The sequence below is a fragment of the Hyperolius riggenbachi genome, chromosome 3 (genome assembly GCF_040937935.1).
Source record: "Hyperolius riggenbachi isolate aHypRig1 chromosome 3, aHypRig1.pri, whole genome shotgun sequence".
In the NCBI taxonomy this organism is placed as follows: domain Eukaryota; kingdom Metazoa; phylum Chordata; class Amphibia; order Anura; family Hyperoliidae; genus Hyperolius; species Hyperolius riggenbachi.
In genome coordinates this window covers 237756304-237769479 of record NC_090648.1, presented here as the reverse complement: position 1 = coordinate 237769479, position 13176 = coordinate 237756304, and the positions used below count along the sequence as shown (strand labels likewise).

Below are 13176 nucleotides of genomic sequence, written 5' to 3'. Positions count from 1 at the left end.
AAAAATTAAGCAAGATAGGAAGAATTCAAACAAGAAATTGGAGCGGTACTAAAATATGTCAGCATTCTGTCCCTAATGAACGCGTGCTCAGCTGTGTTATTGGGAAGATCCAGGTTCTACTCTAAGTAGCTAAGACTCTTGTCATGTTTTACTTACAAACAGGCGATGGCAACGTGAGGTTTTACTGCATGCACAAAAATTGAATTAAAACCCAACTGCAGCTTTAATCAGCCCCATTAAGAATATGAAGTACTCTTTAGCCGACCTTTGCATTTTTCATTGTGTGGTGTTGCTAATAAGGGAAAAACTTTTCTCTTTGTGAAGCGTAATTAGTAGTTTTTTTTTTTTTTTTTTAAATTACAGTTTTGAGAAATGAACCTAATTAGTGAGTTGCAAAAGTACAGTCATGGAAATATGTTTTGGTGACTCTACAGAAGCAGTCAGTATACAAATTAACACGGTCTGTGCTGGTTTGTAATGTCCTTTTTGTTACCTTTAGAATTTCTGCTGATATCAGGTTTGAACTTAAAAACATAACACATTTTTTTTCTTAATTGGCACACATTATTCCTTTAAAGATATATTGTTTAATGAATCTTTTGTCTGTGTGAAATGCTGAAATATACCAACATACATGTTTCCTATGGTGATTTTTGTTTACCAAGCCAGTTAACTGCCCACTGTTTTGTGTCTAACCTTAAGCCCTTACTGAGCAACACCCAATAACTGTGCCTAATCTTAAGATATCTGCACATATAAACCAAATTAAAGTTGTCCTTTACCAGTAGTGGTAATTCTTTTTTAAAAAAGATGCCTAATGTGTGTAAGGGGAGTTGTGCGGATGCTTACCGCATCTCCTGTGCCCCGGTGTCTCTCTCCGTTGTCCAGTACTGATCCACGTATCTTCTTTCTGGTTGGTGTGGGCGGTGCCCTCCGACCCGGACATACTACGCTGCACATGCGCAGTATATCCACTTGGGCACCTTGCAACCACGTGAATGCGCTTACGTCATATGGCATCGCCGGGGAGAGCGGTTGCAAGGTACCCAAGTGTACAAACTCCACATGTGCAGCGTAGTATGTCTGTGTTAGAGGGCACCGGCCGCACCGACCAGGAAGAAGATTACGCAGATTTGTACCAGACATCTGCTGTATCCGCTCTTGGGTCGACCTGACTTCCTCAGAGAACAATGTGAATTGGGTTTACCATAGAGCAGACTTGTATGCCAGATGGCCACCTGAAATACTTTACAAAGTGGCACTTGAGCTGGAGACCAATGCCCATGGTAGGGACATAGATTGATTCACGATAGGACGCTCTAGCCACTGTTAAGTTATCCAGAGTATATTTGTACTATTAAGGGGCAAATCTTTGCAATACCCACCTAGGTCATATGGGAACAAAGCAAAAATTGATGAAAGATTGGTGAGTTTGTTGTGCTATTGCATTATGCCTGTGGTCACAGCAACAACTTACTTTTAGTGAACCCAGGACAATGGGGATAAAAAAAAAGATAAATCTCACAACTTTCTCTGCTATTGACTGCATCACATAACCACAAATTTACCAGCTTTTCAGCAACCACACTGTTTTCTGGCTTGGTCACACTGTTTTCTGGCCTGGTCCAAGTGGGGGTTGCAAGCTGTTGTCACCTAATAGCAGAAACCAGGGTGGCCATCCTGGATCACTTACACTATAATGTATATAGGTATATGTTAAAGCTTTAAGCATGAATGCAGCCAATCAGGTTTCAGCTTTTAGGTGATTGTTGTTACTGGCAACTGAAATTCAATTGCTTAAAGGGACTCCGAGCTCTGAAAAAAAAGGAAAGGTGTACTCACCAGGGGCTTTTTCCAGCCCAGTGCTGGTCGGGAGGTCCCACGCCGGCGTCCTGGCTCCTCTCCTTCTCCCCGCTCCGGAATGGCTGGCAGGCCGCAGCCCGGGCGACACTCTCCCGAGTGTCGGGCTGCTTCTTCCGCATATGACGCGGATTACGTCACACGCCGGCCGCCTCGCGTCATCACGGCGGCCGGCGTGAAAGTACTGCGCATGCGCGAACAAAGCCAATGCGCGAACTTTCCGCATAAAGTGACGTAGTGCGCACATGCGCACTTGCACAGGGCCACGTCGCACTCGCCCCATAATCCCTCGCGCAGGTCAGCGTAGCTCATGAGACGCAGCGCGCGCATCACGGCCGCTGAGAGGTCCTGCCCAGCTCCTCCACATTGGCCAATCAACAAAAGTGGCCCAATCCTGTCCCTCACATTGCCACACCCCCCTCACGTCCCTCGGCACCGCCCATTTTCCCCTCATAAACCCTGCACACACGATCTACTTACACAGAGGTGCCAAGCTTCATCCAGACTTGACGCTGGTAAGTGTATATTCCCCTCCATCCATGCAACACTATAGCATTATCATTTCGTTGTATACTTTCTCACTCCACCATGCTCTCCACTCAATGTAGCATTCACTCCATTATCAAGCAGCACTAATTGCTACTAAGCCAGCACAGCCCACAAATAGACTCTTCCCATGGGAATAACGCACAGTTACAAACACGGACGTCCATACATTATGGACACACACTCCGCAACCAAGCAATGTTTTACACAAGTGTAATTATGTTTTATGACTTGTCGGTGACAGTATATATGTGTTAACACTACTCATACCAGAAAAGCTATGTGTATATGTAACTTACTGACCCAGTACTATGTACCACACACAGTATGCTGATGCCTGCTATGTATCTCTGTCATTTTCAGTGTTGTTGCTCCTGCCCCCTATTGCCTGAAGAAGCGGGTTGCTACCCGTGAAACGCGTTGCGACTATTTGCTGGGAGCTTTCTGAATAAATTTTGTATATATTTATTGAAAAACAACAGCCTTGTTGTCCGTTTATGGTTGGCCGGTCCACCACCGCGACCAAAACATTTTAACGTTTTAGCCACTTTTACACTTTCGGCGCCTCTGTACACCTTCTCGCATCCAGAAGTCCACCCTTGGTGGAAGGGTGATCTACCCTACAATTCTTCTATCCACAGAGAGCGACGTTTTACTCCTGAGTCGGGACAGGCTTGTTCTCCCCACCTGCGTTTACAGTGGTTGCTCTTGAGGCAACCCTGACTTGTGAGTATATTACTTACTTTCATTATTCTCATCCCCTACTAATACATACTACACTATATTGGGCTCTCGGTCTTCTATCTTTTCACTCTTTGGAAATGAATGTATTGAGTGTAAGCACAAGCCTTTGTTTTACAGCTACCTGTATAATGCTATGCCTTGTTACTCAGTAAAATAACATTTCACGGAAATGCTTCCTGAGGTAATTTTGGCTATAGACGAGTTCTATTTTTATCCAGGTTTATTTATTTATTTTTTCCTTTGAAAGATTCTTCCTAATGGTGAACTAATTAATAATTTCAAGTATTATGATGGTTTTTGAGGTCTCCTCATGTGCTCCTTCCCGTCTGTTGTTGTATTTTACTCTCCAGTTCATTAGTGTGATTTTTACACTTGGTGGCACTTTTTTTTCGTTAAGTTTTAACTGTAACAGAAATGGAGCGATCCCTCCTGTGCTGTGTTCTGCTTCTCAATTCTAAAGATGATTAAGATCCCTAATTAGAAGAAAATAGACTAATATGCTTTCTCTCCCAGCCCTGGGTAATGATTCTAACTCGCCTACCACTATTCACAGGGTTGCTGAGTCCAGCTCTAATTGTTGGCAGAGAGCCAGGCATTAGGTCTCGACTAAAGATAAGTTTGCATAGCTAAGTGAGGGACAACCGAACTCGCCTGCATTAAAAAAGACTGAATATAAATGATTTGGGCTGGTAGGTATAAATGGTTGCTTGCTGTCCAAGGGAAAATAAAAAAACACTGCCTTGTGTCCAATTTGAAAAGTTGCACCTTCATTATTTGTATTCAAGTTATCAATTCTAAATCTCTGCACACCAAGGCTTATGAAATGGAGATACGGTAGTTTATTATGCATGTTAATGGCAACCTGACTTTGTTTGGACTCCAAAGGCTTGATGCAAAAGCCAGCTTCTTATAATTGGCTGTTACGATGCAAGAAGTTTCCATATTTACCTAAGTGGTCCCCAACTCTATCTCTTCCAAACATGAGTTTACTTATCTTGTCCAGGTTCAGTCAAGGCAGATATGGCTTGAGTACACACATTTTTGTACATGAGTTCTTCATGTACTTTGGATGAATTAAAGAGTTTGAACTGTGTAGAATCGCACGAGGAAGTGTAGACCTGGGGGGGTTTTTTTGCATTCCATTTTCCAAAGGATTTTTTCTTATTTCCTTATGTTTTGAAGGGTTTTTAAATTTACCTCCACATTCTTATTCCCTATTTAGCATTCAGATTTTTTTTTTAGAGCTGCCGTTTTTTTTTTTTTTTAATTCTTTGATATTTATCTCTGTGGCAAGCAGTTGTATACAGGAGGAGGTCTTTCACAGAAGAAAACACTACGCATGCTTGGCCAAACAGAGAAAATCATTTTAGTAGAGTAATCATCATGAGTAACACATCCACATAACATGTTGAATCTCTCTTTGGTTGAAGGACTTATTTTGAAGTAATCACTACAAGCTACTGTGTAGGGTACAGACTATTTAGGATACAGATTATCTATATACAATAAGTCGTTATTTCTCAGGAGAAGGCCTTAATTTGGCTACGATACTTTTTGTCAAAATGTTAGGGATAGCAGGCATGCAGAACTTTCATCCACTTTCCTCTCCAGCTTGGAATAAGTGGTTAAAATTCAGCAACCATACACATTCTGTGTGCTTCTTGTTTATTTTTTCTTAAGGTGAACGGGGATCAAATAGTGTATTTTGACCTACAAAAACCCAGAAGTAGAGCAACTTGAGTGCAATTCGGTACAAAAGAGGTTAAGGACAAAAACATGTTTTTCTTTTTGAAGTGAATGCCTAAACAACTTGTCAGTATTGGGCCTATTTCTACCTGATTTGCATTTGCTGGAAGAATATTTGACTTGCATTTGTCTATCTTTTGTGATTTATGCCAACACAAGATTGATGGCGGGACATTGTAGAAAATTAGCTATGTGTTCATTGGTCTAAATTTGTTCATGGTTAGTAAAGGTTTAGGAATTCCCATAACCTGCACTGCTTAGTCCAGAGAAACTTTCACTGTGTCTAAAACTGACTTTTGTTTTGCATGAGGCTCACACAATAATTTGTGAAGTCTTTGACTGGCCATGCAAAGGATCAATAGTCTCTTCTCCTGCAGTAAACAGAAGTGGTACACTTGCACCTGCGAGCTGATTGGTCACAGAGACACACAACTCATGGCTTTTTGTTCTCTGTCAGCAACTGAATTGTGTCACTGAATACTAGCATGTCATTGGGAGACACTGCTTCACAGAATGCCTTTCTGATGGTGAAGGTTCATCATGCACAATAATGACCACTGTGACTTTACTGCTTGTTCTGCTTAACTCTGTTCACTAGTCGCATCAGAAGTATTTAAGAGCTGGGATGAACATTTGTTATAAGTAATGTCAAGCAAATAAAAGCCAAAAGAGATTTTGCGACTAGCATGAGAAACTTGCCACATAACAGATGAAGATGTCAGTTGGTATTCTTTATTTCTTTTTAACAGGCAAATTTTACTGAATTTTAAGAAAAATGCATAACAATTGACATAAGCCAAAAAATGGGCTACAATTTACAGCTTTAATAAATAACATGCTAATGAGTTGCAGATATTCCTCCCTTCCTTGAGGCTGCTTTCACAGTGGGACGTTACAGGTGCAGCCTGTAACGCTCCCCCAACGCACAGCAATGTAACACAAGTGGGCTTTTCACAGTGCCCACGTTGCGTTACATGTAACGCTGCACGTTGTAGTGAAAGTGCAGCATGCTGTGCGTTCTGTTTGCACATGCTCAGTAGGGGGTGGAGACGAGGCGGGGAGATGCTGCTACAGTAGCCGCGCACATGGCTACTTAATAGGCACTGCGCTGGCGGCCGCTGATTGGCCGGCGGGACCATGTGATGCGGAGTGTCTCTCCCAGAGTGGCCAATCAGCGCCACTCTGGGAGACCTTATGCGGATAGAGCCGCCTAACGCGGCTCACTCTAATGTCCTCTCCCGCACCACCATGCGTTGCGTTAGGGGCACGTTATGCGACCATAACGTCCCCTAAAACGCAACGTCTTAGTGTGTACGTAGCCTTAGGGTAGGAACACACTAGGCAGAATCGCATATGCGTTTTCCACTATGTACTATGGAAAACGCATATGCGATTCTGCCTAGTGTGTTCCTACCCTTAAAGGAGTACTATCGATTGAAACGACTTTTTTTTTTAATACTGTATATTAGTGTACACATTACCACTAGTGCTAGGGGCACTTTATTTATTCACCCAGGTCTCTCTCTCACTATCCCTGCTTAAAAATTCATTTCTCACACAGCTCATAGTAGTTTGGGTCACCCTGAGCTGCTTGGTTACTCTGCCACACAGCTCACAAATATATTTCACTGTGTCACTCACAGCATGCAGGAGACATGAGGAGAAATAGGCTGATCTGAGGTGGTAACAGGTAACTAAATGAGCTGTAATATTGCTGGAATATAACTAGCTATAAACAATAGTCTGTGTTTACACTCAGTCTGGCTGCTGCTTGAGGTGATTCACTCCAGGCTGCATCCACTTTACAAGCTGCTGAGAGGGGCAGACCACTGTTTACAATTAGCATTATTAGTATCTTTATCAGTCAAGAGAAGCAAAGATAATAAACACACATTGCTAGAATCTTTAACCCCTTACCACCATATCAATAAGATTCTTTCAGCAAGGTGATAATTAAACTAGAAACTGAGGAGTTGATAGCAACTCCCCTGTGCAGACATGGGCTTAGCCCTCTGGGAGCAGTCAGCATATAGATACATTTGTATCAAACACTGACGGCCAAAACTGACGGAGGATTTTACAGCTGAGAGGAACAGCTGTGTGAGGAATCAAATTGCTCCTAGTACTTGTCCTAATGTGTGCTACAACATACAGCATTTAAAAATAAATGCATACATCGATAGTATTCCTTTAACCCAACTCCATGCACCACATTGGGACAAATCCAACCTCACCCACCCCAAGCCAGCCACTAATGGTCCAATTGTAGGAAAGAATCGTTTGAACATTCTGATAAATGCAATTGGAAATAAAATATCATAATCCATTGATTGACACCATCAATTAACCAATTTGTACTTCCTATCCATTACAACCAATTAGGAAAACCTTTTTTTCTGATAGACAAAATTGCTGTTGAACGATTTTTGTAGAGTCTTTGTCAGTTGATTGAGGACACCAATGGAGTTTAATTTCTACCAACCAATTACAATTATCTGATTGCTCAAATTATTCTTTGCTAACAATTGGACCGTAAGTGGCAACCTTTTAACAAATCAATACACCATCCATTACAGATTTTATGAGTAATTCTCTAAACCTTAAATGGGCTGAGAATATCCAGTGATCTCAAATGTGTTACAATACGCTGTTTGGCAATGCAGCAATACTTGCGCTGTTTGACAATGCAGCAATACTTGGTCACTTAAAGCAAGGACCTTCTTGGGAACAGTAGGGGAAATCTGTGTTATTTTCCTTCTAGCACGAAAGAAAGAATGCCATAGGAAAGCTTTCTGATTATTTGTTACCCACTTCATCAGGTAAAATACCCACCAAAGGGACATGAGGGGTCAACAAACGATTAATGGTCCCATTTTATTGATGCATTATATGTTTTAAATAGATGTGTCCTCTTTAATGCATCCATACATTTTTTTTTTTCCTGTAGAATTTTTATTTTTGGCATTAAAGTATTCCAAATAATATCTTGTGTTCTCCCCGATGTGGTGGCTTCAGGTCACAGCTTAGTTTTTCCACCACCATGCGAACCCCATGTTTGATAGTTATGGCAAGACACATAGCTGCTTCAGATTACAGCTGAGACCATGCCTCCCTTCTGGAGGCTGAGATTGATTAACCACTTGCCGACCGCGCACTCATACCGCACGTCGGCAAAGTGGCAGCTGCAGGACCAGCGACGCAGTATTGCGTCACCAGCTGCAGGCTGATTAATCAGGAAGCAGCCGCTCGCGCGAGCGGCTGCTTCCTGTCAATTCACGGCGGGGGGCTCCGTGAATAGCCTGCGGGCCGCCGATGGCGGCTCGCAGGCTAAATGTAAACACAAGCGGAAATAATCCGCTTTGTTTACATTGTACGGCGCTGCTGCGCAGCAGCGCCGTAAGGCAGATCGGCGATCCCCGGCCAATCAGCGGCCGGGGATCGCCGCCATGTGACAGGGGACAGCCTGTCACTGGCGGCACAGGACGGATAGCGTCCTGTGCAACCCCGATCCCCAGAGGAGACAGATAGGAGAGGGAGGGGGAGAATGTCGCCGCGGAGGGGGGCTTTGAGGTGCCCCCCCCCGCAAAACCCATCAGGCAGGAGCGATCAGACCCCCCCAGCACATCATCCCCCTAGTAGGGAAAAAAGGGGGGCGATCTGGTCGCTCTGCCTGCACCCTGATCTGTGCTGGGGGCTGCACAGCCCACCCAGCACAGATCACCTAAAACAGCGCTGGTCCTTAAGGGGGGGTAAAGGGTGGGTCCTCAAGTGGTTAATTAAGCAGAGAACACACTTATTAGTGTCGGGCATGTATTACAGCGCATGGGAAAAAACACGCACTGCCACAATGGCCATTACAGTCAATGGCCCACTCAGGAATTGAACATCATTCATGTTCCATGTTCACATTTTTCCCTGTGGTTTTAAATTAAACAGCTATCTGCTTTTTTTTTTTCCTGCATGACACATGCTTTCGCAATTAAAATGTATTCTTCCTCATCCGAATAATTGCAAACACGAATGCAGGAAGTTGGAAACCTTGGAATCGCGCTGTAAAACACACTCTTACTCTGGTCCTGCAGATAAATAAATATTAGGACATTTGATAGATTCTTAATTCTATGCAGGCTCTGGGAGAGTAAATTTCCCCTTGCCTATCTGCCTATCCTAGTGACTGAGACACTGAGAAAGGGAAGGGAGGTGAAATCTGTACAGATGTATTTAAACACCCTATTTGAAGTAGGTGTAGTGGAGGTTCACTGCCTCATCTCTAACTCCAGTGTCTCCTTCCCTAGTTTCTCCACCCAGTACCCTCTACATTATAAGCTCGCAAGGGCAGGGGCCTTCTCTTGTTCCTTATTTTGCTGTAATCTATCATATGAATGTGTACCAATTATAGCATTGTCTTAAACCAAACATCAACTATAGGCCTCAATTCACTAAGCTTTATCAAACACTTTATCAAACGTTTGATAATTTACCTCATGCGTAAAATCTAATTTTGAATTCACTAAGGTGTTATAGATTTATTGAACATTTTATTAATTAAACATTTGATAAATCTATAACACCTTAGTGAATTCAAAATTAGATTTTACTAATAGGGTAAATAATCAAACGTTTGATAAAGTGTTTGATAAAGCTTAATGAATTGAGGCCTATGTATGTATTTGTGCCTGTATTGTTGGATGTCCTGATTGTACAGCGTTTTGAACTTCCAATGTATCTATGTTCCCCAATATTTATTTTGTACAATGCACAGCACTACAGAGATGTTGGCACTATATAAAAAAATAACACAGTGAGATATCATTGCTTATCTTCTTCAGTAAGCCAGCCACTCTGCCTCCTCACATTCCGTTTATCTAATAAAATTATAGCAGCTGGAACTTTGCAATTATTAACAAAGGTTTGATTTAATGTGCAGAAATTAAGTATTACGTTTGTTTTATGCTGAAGGTGCCCACTAATAATGCAATCTTGATTGTACGATCTTACCATTTCAAAATAGTATGAGGGTCTACCTAAAGTATCCCTTCAAAGTATATTCACCGATTTTACCCTTCTACTACGTACATTTGGTAAGATTGTACACTCAGGATAGTATGATTAGTGGGCACCTTGACTTTATTCCTTGCTTGTACCCTAAAATACCTGTTTGAAAGCTGTTTGCAGAAGCTTGGATTTTGTGTCCATTGATATCTCTGGTTTTCCCTAGACAGTGCGCCCACACTTTCCTCCGTCAGTAACAGCAAACACACAGTCGTACAATGAAATGTAGCTGTTTCTTAGGTAGGACAAATGTTGACTTCTTTTGTTAAAGGGAACCTGTGCTGAGTAAAATTATTTAAAATAAACACATGATGTAACTTGAAATGAACATTACATAGCTACCTTGCCATCAGTTCCTCTCAGAAACTCACCATTTTCTTCTGACAATGATCCCTTCCAGTTCTGACAACATTTTGTCAGAACTGAAATATATCAGTTGCTGTCAGTTACAACTGAGAGGAGAACTGATGTGTCCATGTTTCCCTATGGCTCAAGTGGGCGACGTTACAGTTTAACTGTGTGATGACCAGGAAGCTGTTATGGTGTAATGGTCATTTTCTAAATGGAGGGCAAAGAATTCCATTGATCACAGTGGACAAACAGGACGCAGGAGAGGAAAAAGAGATTGAGGAGTAGACTACAAAGGAGGTAAGTATGACTTGTGTATGTTTATTTTGACTTTTAATTTTCAGTTCAGATTTTCTTTAAGAGATAAAAAATAACAGTTTATATCTCCTTCTTTTTTTAGTTACACTTAAAAAAATGTAAACAAAAAGGTCATTAAGTGTAGTAGGCACCTTTGTGTAGGTATACAATGTCCTAGAGGATGCACACATTCTTTCCTGCCTACTACCAGCTGTCCATCCAAAATGTCAGTGACGTTTAATGATCTGCCAGACTATTGGAAAAATGCCCTGTGTTTAAGCCAGTGTCATGAGCCATGACTGCTATCCTCAGAGACCCTCAGCTGCTAACTTCTGTTAGGTCTATATTTGGAAAGATTGTTGGTGATCTGGGAATAAGGGAGAAAGGTACAGTCTGCTCTGCTAAAAATAGATACCGTGTTATGAAAACTAAATGTCTCCCAGAAACACAAGATTAATATTAATTGCGGGAAAGATAAAGTTACAGAATCAACACACTCAAAGCTATTAGACATGCCACCCGTCCCTTTAAAGCCTGATGTACAGGGGCCTATGCACATTATAAAGGTGGAAAAGAGCAAAACAATTTATTTCCTTCTCCACTTTTTTTAAATTAATTTTATTACTCCACTTTTATAAGAGACGGATCAGACTTATTACAGTAGTGATTTTTGCTTTGATTGCCATACAGTAATTAACCAAAACTGCTGGTGGATGGATTAACAGATTAACAGATCGCCAGCTGTAGTGTTAAATATTTCACTACAAAAAAGTAAGGGTAGGCGGCCCAGCGTTTTGTATCCATATACCACTTCCTTTTAAAACGGCTATTGTGGCAGACCATTGTTCTTCATTGTAGCATTTGGCATTCAAGCAATTTGGTGATATATATAAATGGCAGTAAGCTGATCACTACGTCTTATGGCCATGTTCACATGGTTATTGCTGGGGTCCTAGAACATGACGATTGATTTATGGGAACCAATGCCATATATACGCTATTCTGCTTGGTAGCAGAAATCAGTTTGGCATTGGCAAAATGAGCCATTAGAACCAGCCCTAAATATGATGATCACAGATTCTGTTTCAATTTCTAGTGAAATTGGTAATCAACAACTAAGTTCTGATCCTGCAATCATTAAAGCTATTCACTTGCATAAATACGTTGTTGTGAAATGTGCTATTATTTCTGTGTTGCATTGCAGCTTTGCAAATCGATTCCTTGAGACTAATTAATCACAGAAGGCCGTGAAGCTCTGGCTATAAAGGGATAAGGTGACAGCCATCAGAACTAACTAACAAAACAGGAAAAGCCTACACGATATGTTGTGTATCTGTACGTTCACATAATAATCCTGTACTTTCTGTAATAATCAGATTTGAATCACTTGTAATCTTATGACTATATCAGACATATAGATTTCTAGCAGCAATAAAAAAATACAGCGTTGAATTAAACCGAGCTTGGGATAAGAAAAACTGTCTCAATTAGTGGAGCGCAATAATAAAAAGTCACTTAAAAACTTTAGAAACATAAAATCAAATTTTAACCAATAAAGCTTGAGAAGGGGATTTTTAAGGGTTATCGCAAACCAATCAGTAGCCCCTGATGAGACTTCCGGATCGAAACGTGTAGGGCGGTGCCTTGAGAGGTGCGAGGAGTGGGATTTGTCTATGGCACCTGCACAGGCGGATGCATCGGGAGCGGTGTCCCGGGAACACCACTTGTTATACGCTTGCCTACATCTGATGTTTGATTTTATTAAACTGTACTTCACTATATACAACTTATTTAAGCCCTAGTGTTTGGATTCGATTGAGGTCTGTAACGGACCCCCTTCCAGAGATGAGGCTGATTACTGAACCAGACGTATTGATTCCCCCTGAGCGCTTATATATACCTCTTGCTTAAGAGGTTAACTGGGTGAGTGTGGGCTAATTGGTGGGGTGCCTATCACTCACTTGGTGCCTGAAAAAGGCGTGGAATCCATATTGGTGTATATTGATTACTGGTGAAGGGGAAGTCTGAGCTCTACAGTACTACCCCACGGAATTCTTTTTTGTCTTTTAAGTGTTTGACACAGTGGTCAGGGATGAACTGTCCTGAAGTCATCTGGAAGTTTTCTACATCTAATGGGACTGTGATCTTGTAGCGCGATTGCATTTGATTTTAATTAAAAAAATACAGTTTCTTGTTAGCAGAGCTCATGGAAACACATGCAATCTCTTTCCTTGGTCAGCTGATCGATTTTTAAAGGTTTTGATTTGCTGGTTATATCATGCTAAGCAGGAAGTGACCACAGCAAATCAGAGCCTTACAAATCTATCAGCTGTACACAATAGTGACATGCTTCTCTGTGAGTTCTGCTGTACGTGAACAACTTATATTACCAACGCAATGATTTCAGTTCATAATAATAGCCTCATTTGTAGGGTACCTACCTCTCTTTATTCAGACCTCTAATAGTGAAAAGCATAGCAATTGTGAAAAGCAACCAGTTGGATTTCAGTTGCTGAAGTTGGAATATTGAAAGATGAATTTTGAATGTGTAATATTTCTTATAATAATAATAATAATAATACT

The 13176-nt window shown here is 41.4% G+C and overlaps 1 protein-coding gene across 5 annotated transcripts in view; it reads left to right on the top strand.

Moving 5' to 3' along the window:
- Positions 1–13176, top strand: part of PLXNA4 (plexin A4) — a 910299-nt gene that overhangs the window by 233851 nt on the left and 663272 nt on the right. The window contains exon 5 of one of the 5 annotated variants that reach the window (XM_068276022.1): positions 10115–10149. The exons of 3 other annotated variants lie outside the window; for them this stretch is intronic. The gene's annotated coding sequence lies outside the window, so the exon portion shown is untranslated. Of the gene's footprint in view, positions 1–2769; positions 2801–10114; positions 10150–13176 lie in introns of those variants that run through there. One more of the 5 variants, XM_068276023.1, reaches the window with a different exon arrangement.